At 40.7% G+C, this 12,266-nt stretch overlaps 1 protein-coding gene across 1 annotated transcript in view; it reads right to left on the bottom strand.

The window, feature by feature from the left end:
- Nucleotides 1-12,266, bottom strand: part of LOC308698790 (leukocyte elastase inhibitor-like) — a 125,884-nt gene that overhangs the window by 21,111 nt on the left and 92,507 nt on the right. The window lies entirely within an intron of this gene.

Genomic DNA, 12,266 nt, shown 5'->3' with positions numbered 1-12,266 from the left:
TCCGCCATTTTGAATTTTGTTATAATTTGCAATAACTTTTAAACTATTTGACATATCTTCACAAAATTTAGTATGGATGATTGACACAATGCCCTGAAGGTACATGAGAAGACTGAACACAGCGCCACCTAGCGTTCCACAGATATAAGGTCTTTTGCAAAAACGCTTATAACTTTTGAAAAAATTGTTCAAATTTTGATTTCTTTGCTTCATCATTTTCCTTGGCTTATGCCGATTCCGTCGATATCTCATTTGTCATTTTCCAACAATGTGACTATCCGCCATATTGGAACAAATGAAAAACAGTTTTTTCGCTACTCCTCCTTCAAATTTTGTCCAATTTTGTCCAAACATGTGCTCAAATGATCTTCGGACTGAGCCGCATAGAAATGACTGAACAGAATTTTTTGCTATACTGGAAAAAAAAAAGTTATGATGTGGCAAATTTAACGAGGTCGACTTGGTTCAGAAGCTATAGCTCGGCCAAACTTTGATCAATCTAAACGAAAATTGGTACACTTTATCGGAAGCATGATCTGAGGTTCCATGCCAAAGTTGTGAACAGCGCCACCTACGGGTCATGAGATCTGGAAAATGGCTATTTTGGCCAATAACTTTTGAACAGTTTGTCAGAAAATCATAAATTTGGTATCTATGGATTCCTTGGGTCATGCTGAATCCATGGATACTGATTTTGCCAGGATTCAATTAACCACTTGTCCTCCATTTTGTCATAAATGGCAATATCTTATTAAGTATTTGACATATCGGCACCAAAATTGGTAAGGATCATCATTAGCATGGCCTGAAGGTACCTGAGAACTTTGAACACAGCGCCACCTAGTGTTCCAGAGGTATAAGGTGTTTTGAAAATATGCTTATAACTTTTGAAAACATAGGTTAAAATTTGATTTCTTTATGTCATTACGTTCCTTGGATTATGCAGATTCCGACGATATCTCATTTGTCATTTTCCAACAATGTGACTGTCCGCCATATTGAAGCAAATGGTAAACAGTTTTTTCGCTACTCCTCCTTCAAATCTTGCTCAATTTTGCCCAAAGTTTGCTCAGATGATCTTTGGACCAAGCCGCATAGAAATGACTGAACAGATTTTTGATATTCACTACCGTTCCCGAGATATTCATCTCCAAAGTTGACCTATCCTGTGTTTGTTGCCTTATGCTAGTTAGCTTAGCATAATAATTGGTTAGCATGCTAACCAGATGCCATTCTTTCTAATGTGGCTCTTCAGCTATCAGGATAACCATAAGCTACATTAGCATTAAGCTAGCTTAGCATGCTAATCTCGTTAACATGATTTTGTGTGCTCATTCATACACTGAAGCCTCTCCTCAGCAGCTGTGTAACTCATGTCCTCTGTGTGGCGCAAGTTGCTAAACCACATGTCACGAGTCCCGAACCATTCCAGTCGTGGGTTCGAATCCTGTGTGGGAAATTTAAAATTGAAACTTTAAAATTGTATATAAGGTTGTCATTTAAATTCCTTCTGTCTCTGCACTGCTGTTGGTGATTAAATGCTATTGTGCTTGATGTACATTTACATGTATATTCAATTTGTGCTGTTTTTGTTCTTGCGGCTCTGCACTGCTATAGTAAGAATACTTTGGTTATTAAAGTTTCTTATAAAGTTTTGAAAGCAAAGTATTTTAGCTACTTTTTGAACCCAGGGAACCATTGGAGGGATTGGCCCCTTTGAGGCTGCTTGCATTTAATTTCATTTTGCTTTTGCATGATAGTGCCAATGTCACCATACTGATTCTCCATTTGTGGCCGAGGAATCATTTCAGATGCTTGTTGTCCATGTTGAACTGATGTGTGTCGAGAAATCATTTCAGATGCAAAAGGTTTACGAGGTTGAACTGATGTGTCTCCTAGTGCATGATGAGAATTCTGCCTTTCTGAGTCCATACATTCATGCCAAGGCTGCTGACGAATTTCCTAATATGGCACAGAAGACGTCAAAGAGGGATCCACTGCTGGTACTTTATTTGCAGTTTTGCTATAGCCAACTAGTTCAAACTCCTCTGCCATTGGATTCAAGATAGTTGCAGATGCCTTCCCGTCTTCCTTTTCCAATTGAGACTTCACAACATGAGAGGCATTAGAAACACTGCGACTTTCAGAGGCCTTTAGAACTGCAAGTTTAGCATTGGAGTCTAATAGCATTGCTTTAAGTTCCAGTTGCTCCTTTTTCCACTTAATCATCTGCTTTTGCTCCTCCAAGTCCTGCCTTTCCTTTAAAGCTGCCATACGAGCAAGTAGTGCAGCCTTGTTTGCCTCGGCTATAATTCTGGCAGAAGAGACAGCATGCATGTACTCATATACTGCATGTACTCATATTACTTGGATGTCTACTGCCAACATTTGAAATACTATCATTTGGATTGACCCCACCAATATTGTCATTCATGACCTCAGTTGTAGTAATTTCATCATTTTCATTACATGATACCCACATTTTGACTTCAGAAATAAAATTATTATTTACAATCATTTTTGCCTTAAACCCCGTGTCATGGTTTGCCTTCTCACTTTCAGGTAGCATACCCATCAAAGAACCATGAATACCTTTTACTTCATCACACAAACCTAAAAGATCAACAAAAGCACTTTGCACCTATTTTACATGTCTTTGTTGCATCAGACCTTGTATCTTTTTTTCTTAAATTAGTAGCTTTAGTTAATACAGATCTTCTATCACTCTGCAACCTTTCAACCTTTTCTACAAACGCTTTAGCAGTTCATTTCACAACTCGTTTTTGTTTGTCCATTTGAACATCAACATCAGTAGAAACACCATTGTTCAACGTTAGCGCTTCCATAGACCTGTGCTCAGTTTCAGCAGGCTCCATAATCCACCGTTTTCAAAGCACAATTGAAGCAACAATGAATCTAGTTTGCAAAGTTAGTTATACTCTTTCACAACCAATGCATTGGATTTATGTCCCCATGTTGTGTGCACACAAAGTTAAATGGCCATTCAACAATAAGTAGCGCTAATAAACATACCTCTTCACGTTGGGCGCCATACAAACAAAGCTCTCTGCTGACGTTTGTAGAGCAGCTCCAGTGTCTTTCCTCGCGCTGGCAGATGGTCCCTGATCCAAAAGCAAAGATGCACACATATAATCCCCAGATATGCGATGTCCTCCTGTAGTGGCTGCAGCTGATCTCAGATGTAAACGAAATCAATGCAAAGTTCCTCCAATATTCCACTCAATCTCATTCAACAGATGATGAAACTCCAAAATAGGTAAACTATTACCTAATAGGTATCCTTTTGAGTAAACACAGTTTTTTGACTAAATGTATAAGCAGCCAAGTCTATTACTTTAAGCAACTGATGGCTGCTGGGCGGTGCTTGTTAATGGATGCGCTCGCTTGGGTTGTTATTCAATGCAATGTCCACACCAAGTTTATATGCTAACATTGTAGATTTTATTTTACCGTGACTGGTCCTCTTTTCTTGTAAGCAAGAGTCCAACAAACAGTCAATAAATCCACAATTCCAAGTTCTTCACCAGTACCGATTTCCTACTGTGCAGCATGGCATATCATAACTCAGTGTAGCATAGCTTAGCGATCAAAAAACTGTGTGCACCTTCCCTCCAGCAACATTTCGCATTCTTAAAAAGAGCATTACCACCATCTACTGTGGGTAATAGATCAGAGACAAGATACACATGTCACCTGAAGGAAGGTTCCTACCTATATTCAGCAACCAATTACCCAAACAGTGACCCCTACTGGACACAAGGTTTAAAGCAAAGACAAAATGGCTCTTACAGGCGCTGTTCCACATGTTTTCAACACCGCCCACAGATCTCACTCACAGAATGTACAAATAGCATCAGCCATCTTTTATCTGGAAGCTATAGCTGACAGGTTCTTTTTCTGTGGAGAAAGTTGAGTAGTAGGGTTTACCATCCTCTTTTTCCCGGACATGTCCGGCCGTCGAGATCGTCCAAAATGTCCGGGATTCGGCTTTTGCTTTCTGCAGTCGCCATTCATTGTTTACATGCACACCTTTTGTTTCAATCTAACTGAACTCATTCCGATTGGTTGAAATTGAATTTAGTGTTTACATAAATGCTAAACAAGTGATGGGTTAATGTGCGTTTTAACATTGCTAAGAAAAATCCCGCTCCTCCGTGAGAGATACGAGTCTCACAGCTGCCGCTCATCAGTAATCACGCCACCGGCCTCGCGTCGTTCATCAGTATCGTCCTGCTCGCCACAGTAAACATAATGAATGGCGACTTTCGAACGCAAAAGCCGAATCCCGGACATTTTTGGCGATCTCGAAATCCTGGGCAGACTTGTCACGCCTTGTTGTTTAACTGTGTTCTCTTACTGGTAGGCGTGGCTTCGTAGGGCAGCAAAGCAAGTGCATTCTGGGAGTTGTTGTCTTTCATCCACATGAGCCACAAATACATTTTCTGGCTTTTCTCAGTCTAGAAGGCTGCAAATTCAAGAATAATTTCACATTTCTACTACATAAATGACCCATTTTAAATACACATTCATCTTTCCAGAGGTGAAGTATCCCTTTAACAAACATCAATTCGTGTCGCTGTGCAGCCCAGTGGCGCAGATAGGATTTTTTAACTGGAGGGGACCAAGCTGTCAGCAAATGATTTAAACTCAATTCGTTATTTTGCGTAATTTGGGCTAATGATTTGCACTAAAAAGCCATTGTGGGATTCTTATTTGAAATCATGGATAAACAACAATGAACAAAGGTAAACAAAGGCCTACCTGATCACCAATAGCAATGCATGATCAGACTGTTATTTGATTAGTATGCCAATTACCCACCAAAACTTCATGTCTTCTTCAGCAAAGTTTCATTTAAACATTTGCTTATCTCAGCATACGAAGTCTATTATTATGAATTCTACTGTCTTTTTCTACTGTGGCTGCCCTCCTGCAGATCCTCACTTGACTGACAAGGGCCTGCCTTACTGTCATCAGAAATTGCCTGCAGGCCAGGAAGACAACATTTTAAATCTTATAATTTCAGTTAACCCTCTATACCTATATAGAATTTCACAACAATGTGAGATACAACAAATTCCTGAGAATTAATGTCTAAAACTACCATTTCAAATGTCTAAGAATAACTGAAATTGTTAAATTTAAGTGTTAATTACAAGTTTGTTGCAATTTATAGATTAGAAATATCTTTCAAATGATGTATGACATATTAAGAAATGTTTTTCATAGTCCATAATTTAAGAATCTATATCCTCCGTTGCTCCGTACAAATAAAAAAAAAAAAACATGATTTCCTGCTATAAGAAGATGTCAAAAGTTGATGTAGGCCTTTATTTGTTGTTTGCATAAAACTTGCACCACACAAATTTACTTATTATAATTATTTTTATAGTGGCTTACACAACAGTGAACATACCTCAGTCAATTTATACAGTACAATGGGTTAAATGATAAGATAAGATTTTGTGTTCATTCATTATTTGCCTCTGTCCACTCACCTAAATGCATAGTTATGGTCTCCACATTTTGCTGTGTTTGCTAAGTGCAAAAGCCTTCTTGCCATTATTGTCAGCCTAGCTATTCCCCTTAACAAATCTAATCTGACACATTGTTTGGTTTTTGAAAAAACGAGGTGATTGTTTTTTGTCGCTTGTTTTTTGTCTCTTCATTGCCTTTATGTGGCATTTATACAGTCGATTTTTTCAGTTCAGAAAATCACAGATTCAGCTCAGTCATAGATGGTATATGATCACTATGGTTACTACAGGCACGATTGAGGCAGCTAACTACCAGCTTCTCATAGGACCCCGGCGTCACTCAGGAGTCGTAGCTCACTCACACACACAAAGAGTGTAAACGTCGGTAGCATCGTGTGTTTATTGACAACAGAACAGCGTGTAGTGAGAACGTGGGTACAAAGTAATGGTGACCGGTGTAAATTAATGTGTGTCAGACTGCGTCTGCCCCGACCCGATTCTGACGCAGCGGCGGGCCGGGACACTACTTTACATAGCGAAAACACTGGTTAATTCTCTGTTCTCTAACGAGAGGACTCTCGTACTGCGTAAGTATCTCACGCTATGGGGAAATATCTTTTCCGCGAGATATTGAAGCCAAAAATTATCCTTAATTTTGAAATAATGTAAAACGCGTTGCCGCAGCATGCAGGCATAGGCAAGACGGCTTGCGTGCCTATTGGCTGTCCTGCGGCAACTGCAGCAGCCTATCGAGAGAGGCCCCCGTGACGCCAGATCCAATGGGCAACTACGTCACGTCCTGCCTAAACTCACGTGGCCTGGACCTTATAAAAATGGCTCGATGGGCTGGTTTCACTGATTGTTCATCTCTTCAGCGGAGCTCACGCATCGCTGGATCCCGAGAGGAAGAAGCCGCGCCGTCTGAGAAAGCTCTTCAGCGGGACGAGCCACTGCACCTGAAGCCGCTGGCCGCGCCGCCTTCAGTCGCCGTTCCTGCTACGCTATCCAGCGTCATATCCTTTTCTCTGCTACTGTGGAAGGCAACCGACTGGTACCAATCAGGTGTAAGGCTGGGGATTTCCTCGAGTATGAAGGTGGTGTCTACGGACGCATCCACCTCGGGATGGGGAGCGCTGCTCGAGGGCAGACCGTTCATCGGCCAGTGGTCAGAACGGGAAAATCTTCTGCATATAAACTGCCTGGAAATGCTGGCGGTAGACAACGCGCTAATGAGATTTTATCCCCAGATAAGAGGGCACCACGTCTTGGTCCGTTTGGACAACATGTCAGTGGTGTCCTACATAAATCGCCAGGGGGGTGTCAAGTCCCAAAACCTTTACAGGCTGACGGAACGCCTCCTGGTGTGGGCTCAGCACAACCTGCACTCGCTGAGAGTGGTGCACGTGCCAGGGTCTCTAAATATAGGACCAGACAGGCTATCCAGGAACAACGTTCCTACAGGCGAATGGTCTCTACACCCACAACTGCTGTGGAAGAAGTTCGGCAGAGCGAAGGTAGACCTGTTTGTGTCTCAGGAAAACGCTCACTGTCCGGAGTTTTCTCCAGAGCAGGAGCGCGCTGGCTCATGTTTGGCCCCGCTGCCCGCTCTATGCTTCCCCCCCCCCGTCTCTCATCTGCCCCAGGTGTTAGAACAGATCAGGGAAAAGGGATGCCCAGTGCTGCTCGTAGCTCCGCTCTGGAACAACCAGGCCTGGTTCCCAGTTCTGATGCAGCTAACAAGCACTGCCCCATGGCCAGTACCAGTGAGGAGGGACCTCCTCTCTCAGGCCAAGGGCTCGATTTGGCATCCTCGCCCAGAGCTGTGGTCTGCAACACGCTCTGGTTCGCTTCGGCGATGAAAAACCAGTGAAACCAGCCCATCGAGCCATATTTATAAGGTCCAGGCCACGTGAGTTTAGGCGGGACGTGACGTAGTGGGCGCGAAGCGCCCCTATTGGATCTGGCGTCACGGGGGCATCTCTCGATAGGCTGCTGCAGTTGCCGCAGGACAGCCAATAGGCACGCGAGCCGTCTTGCCTATGCCTGCATGCTGCCGCAACGCGTTTTACATTATTTCAAAATTAAGGATAATTTTTGGCTTCAATATCTTGCGGAAAAGAGATTTCCCCATAGCGTAAGATACTTACGCAGTACATTTTACCTATTTTTGTCGCCTTTCGTAGGGATAGTAAGGGCGGGGGACGGATCGGGTCACTATGAATCTGGGGGGGTCATGTCCCCCCCGTCCCTAGTACCATCTGCGCCCCTGCCATCACGCTTGAAAGTTATGACAGCACAAGCTCGGTTCAGCTCCTCGTCAGCTTACCTCGACACTTGTCAACTGCTGTCCACATAAAAACAAATAAATCACTTGAAAACTTTTTTTCCGTCTATGATTCACGCTCTCTCCAATTCTCTCTCGCGCTCCCCTTTGCGGTTCCCGTATTTTTTAGAGAAAAACTTTCAAAATAAAAGTCCTTGAATACCTCCACATAAATAATCGGAATATTGACAATTATAGGCAAAAAAATGCATCTTCAGACGGAGGAAAACGGAAAATGTCCTCTCCGATGAAGCAGCTGAGATGGGGAGACTTAGGCAGAGTTTGATGAGGTTGTCAACTTCTTTAAAAAGTGCTCTTGTTTGTGAAATGGGTTTTCGCGTGTGAATGGTTTTCGCAATGTGTTTTACATTCTTGGGAGAATCACTGCAGAGATCTCCCATTATTTTCAGCTGGATCTCCAGTCTGGATTTTCTCTGAGAACTGCTATTTTTTTATACCATCTTGGTGCGCAAATTGTGCATCCGGCTCTTGCTCTGCTGTGTGTTGATGACGGGCTGGGGTTTTACAGTTTGACATATGTTATCCACCACTGCATCATCCCGAAGGACCTCCATGCGCCTTCTAAGCAATTCGGCACACTCAAGGGAGCTCAAGATTTGCTGATTCACGGATTACCACAGCTACGCACTGAACAAAGTTCATTAAATCTGCGATGAGTCCCACCTCTAGAAGAACTAGGTCAAGTGAATGGTTGGAACGAAGAGGGACTCTGGGCATCTTTTTTTAAAACCATGCATGAACACCTCAAAACCATCCTGACATGTTAAAAGCTCCGTCGAAACAATATCCATGAAGAAGCTCAATTGGGATGCGCAGTATGAGCTATTCCTCTTTTATGCACATGAACAGGTTCTCTCTGCTGCTGTCAGGAACACTTTTAAAATCCAAGGCATTCAGAGTGAATATCTCTATGTTCTCGTCCACATACTGCAGCGTCAATGAGAACTGCTCTATTGCACTGGAGTCTGTGGTACCATTAGCTGTGACTCCATAGTACCGACTATTTATGGCACAGGATACAATCTCACGTTGAATAGTGCAGGCATACTGTTGAATGACTTAATTCTGGATTGTGTCCGAGAGCCAGTTATCTCTCTTCTGAATCCACTTTCTCTCTCTTGGGCAATATCATCAAGCATCAGTTCAAAATGCCATCATGGGTGCTGTCACCCCGAAAAGCCACCCCCTTCTTTCCTAGGAAGGACACTGACCTGAATATTAGCTCCAAAACATGCAGTTGTGTCTTGAGTTTGGTGGGCAGTGTCAGATAAAAGGGCAGTATAAAAGTTTAGACTTTTTATGTTCATTAAAATTTTCTGTGGCTTTCCACCAGTTTGTAAAGCCCCCCTTGACAAAACTGCTGGCAAACCTTACACTGTATTCATTATATATGAGTTGTTGAGATGAGATGTTTCCACTGCTTCCAAACAGCTGAAACATACAACACGATCACATTCCTCAATATAATGCAGCCACTTCCATTTTTTTAACCAGTTTGCTTTGAATGAATGAGAAAACGTCTCTTTTCCAAACTGCTGTCCAGGAAAAAGTTGGTTGATTGGTGTGGAATGGAGTGATTGCCTCCAAAACTGCAATAACGCTAGCATTTTGTCCTGGTACTGCCGCAAACTGAAATCAATGCAGACGATGGTAGAAGCCTTTAAAGGGATAGTTCACTTTGAAATTAAATTTTGGGATGTTTTAGCTTACCTCAAGGGCATCCAAGATGTAGGTGTCTTTTTTTCCGCAGTAGAAATGAGCGGTTTGTGTGAGAAAACGAACAGTATTTATATTGTTTTTACCTCTTATACACAGCCATGTCCAAGTGATCTGATCTGACGTGTACGCAGACTGGTGCATAGATATATACATTATAGATGTCGCCTTGGCTACGACATAATGGAACTGCCGTCGTCAAGGCAAAATCTATAGTGTATATATCTATGCACCAGTCTGCGTACACGTCACACACTAGGAAGCGCCCGCGCCCTCAGATCACTTGGACATGGCTGTGTACAAAAGGTAAAAACGATATAAATACTGTTCGTTTTTTCACACAAACCGCTCGTTTCGTGTCTTAGGCCATCAATGTGTATTTATGATGGGGAATTGTTTAATTTGGACGATGGGAAATTGTTTTAATTTGGACTCTGTGCATGCTCTTTGAGACAGAAACCATATACCTGCATTATATGACTGACAGACAAGAACGGTTTGACTTAAAAATATCAAAATTGAAACTACTGCGGAAAAAAAGACACCTACATCTTGGATGCCCTTGAGGTAAGCTAAAACATACCAAAATTTAATTTCAAAGTGAACTATCCCTTTAAGGCTGCTGTATCATTCTAGCATTGCACGAAATGCCTGTCATTCCATCATGGACTACTGCACAAAACGCGCTAAAGAAAGAATAAACTGTTTCGAAAAGGTAAACATTTGTAGTTTAGGCATGAGTTAATGCAACGCTGAAACTACCTTTTTTACCTTTATTAAATAAACCACTGTGCTGAGAACTGTGCCGTAGGGGGAGATTGGGGACGGTTGCAACACTTCTGCAACATGAGTACATATTGCAACACATGTTGCAACTGAGCACAATGAAAGGGGACATTCATTCAGCAACATTGATTAAAACAACAAATAGCAACTGTCCCTAGACTGACAGTCATGATAAAACTTGCCTATTTTAGTTTGAAACAATAGCTTTGACACATGATAGCTTTTCCTTTTAGAAGCTAAGAAAACAGACTCAAATTAGATTAATTCACATTGCGTCGTGCAAGCAGTTTAGACAGTATGACAAAAAACCTGATCATTAAAAAAAAAAAGAATTATAGCTCAATTTATACTTATTTAAAAGTACTATTCAATAAATATATTTATAAAGACTCATTAAGACCTTTTATATCACTTAGCAATGAACCAAGCTAATTGATATGAACTGTGACTTATTTTAATTTATTTAACGGACCATATGAGATTCCAAGCCACAGTTCATATCACTTAGCACGGCATTCGTCGCTCGACTTGTCGAGACTGTTTTTCAAGATGGCTGCTGTCTGTATACGAGTAATGTACTGTCTTTATAAAGTATCTTTTTATTAAACTGTTTGTACACTTACAAAGTTCTCAATGCTTCGGTTTGCATCCTCATTATGCTACCGTGGTAGTGTGAGGCTATTTTGAACCTTGTTAGTGGTATTAACTAGCGATTTACTTTAAAGGGGGGGTGAAATGCTCATTTTCGTTCAATCTCCTGTTAATCTTGAGTACCTATAGAGTAATATTGCATCCTTCATATCTCCAAAAAGTCTTTTGTTTTATTATATTTTTAATTGAAAGATAGGCTCAGGGGTGATAGTAGAAAAAAATCCTGAGCCTGAACTTTTTTTCCCTGGGAGGTAAGTGGGCCCCCTAAACCAATATATATGCCCTGATTAACAATCGTCAAGCGGGATCCAGGGGTGTGCTCCCCTATGAGAACATTTTGATAAATAGTACCTTAAATGATAGAGTCTTGTGACTTTTGTGGATATAAATGGACATCATTCAGACATGAGATGAACAAACCCAAAACAAGCCTATATTACAGTAACAGGTTTGAGTAAGTCAAATTTAAGACCATTTTAAGACATTTTAAGACCATAAAGATTGAAATTTAAGACCTACGACGCATTGCCAAAAAATATTCATATCGAAGAATTAATTTTATTTCAATGAATTCAGTCATTGAAAAAGCATTTATTTAATTTACAGATAAAGCAATCACATTTGTAACCTTCCACAACCAACAACGCATGTCAGAGAAAAGAACAGAATCAGATATAATTTTTTTATAGAAAATTGTACTTTGTATATATAATACTGTAAAAAACACATAATTAGTTGATTTCAGTTGATCATAGCTAGAGATGAAATGGCATGAACATTTCATTTCATGATTATAGTGACAAAAATTATGACGTTATCACAGAATCCTGTAGAAAAAGTACTAATACTACACAATGAAATCAATTCACCAAGTTTTATGTCGAAAACCAGCAAATAACAAAAAAAAGCATCAATATGCACTTTTTGTTTACATAAACATTAAAATAATGCCATTAAAAATGATAGCCAGATTTGAAAAGTGTCTTGCAAAATGTTATACTAACATGTACAAGTTCAAAAAGTATTGACATTTTTTTTTAATAAAAAGATAAACCTCACATATTTCAGACTTTAAATGATTATTTATGAAAAGAATGAATCAAAAAAAGATACATTACTGACATTTACAATGCACTTTAGCTTATCTTTTATTATTAATAGTAAAATTAGGTCCGATTTTCCCGTGGCGTCTGCGCTCTCCACAACGACAAAAAAGTTTGAGTGACTAATGGATTTCCACCGCCGAAACACATGGAAAAAACGAGCTCGTC

This window comes from Scardinius erythrophthalmus (genome assembly GCF_964197995.2).
Source record: "Scardinius erythrophthalmus genome assembly, chromosome: 11".
Lineage (NCBI taxonomy): Eukaryota > Metazoa > Chordata > Actinopteri > Cypriniformes > Leuciscidae > Scardinius > Scardinius erythrophthalmus.
Note: the sequence above shows the minus strand (reverse complement) of the source record. Positions and strands in the feature narration are given on the sequence as shown.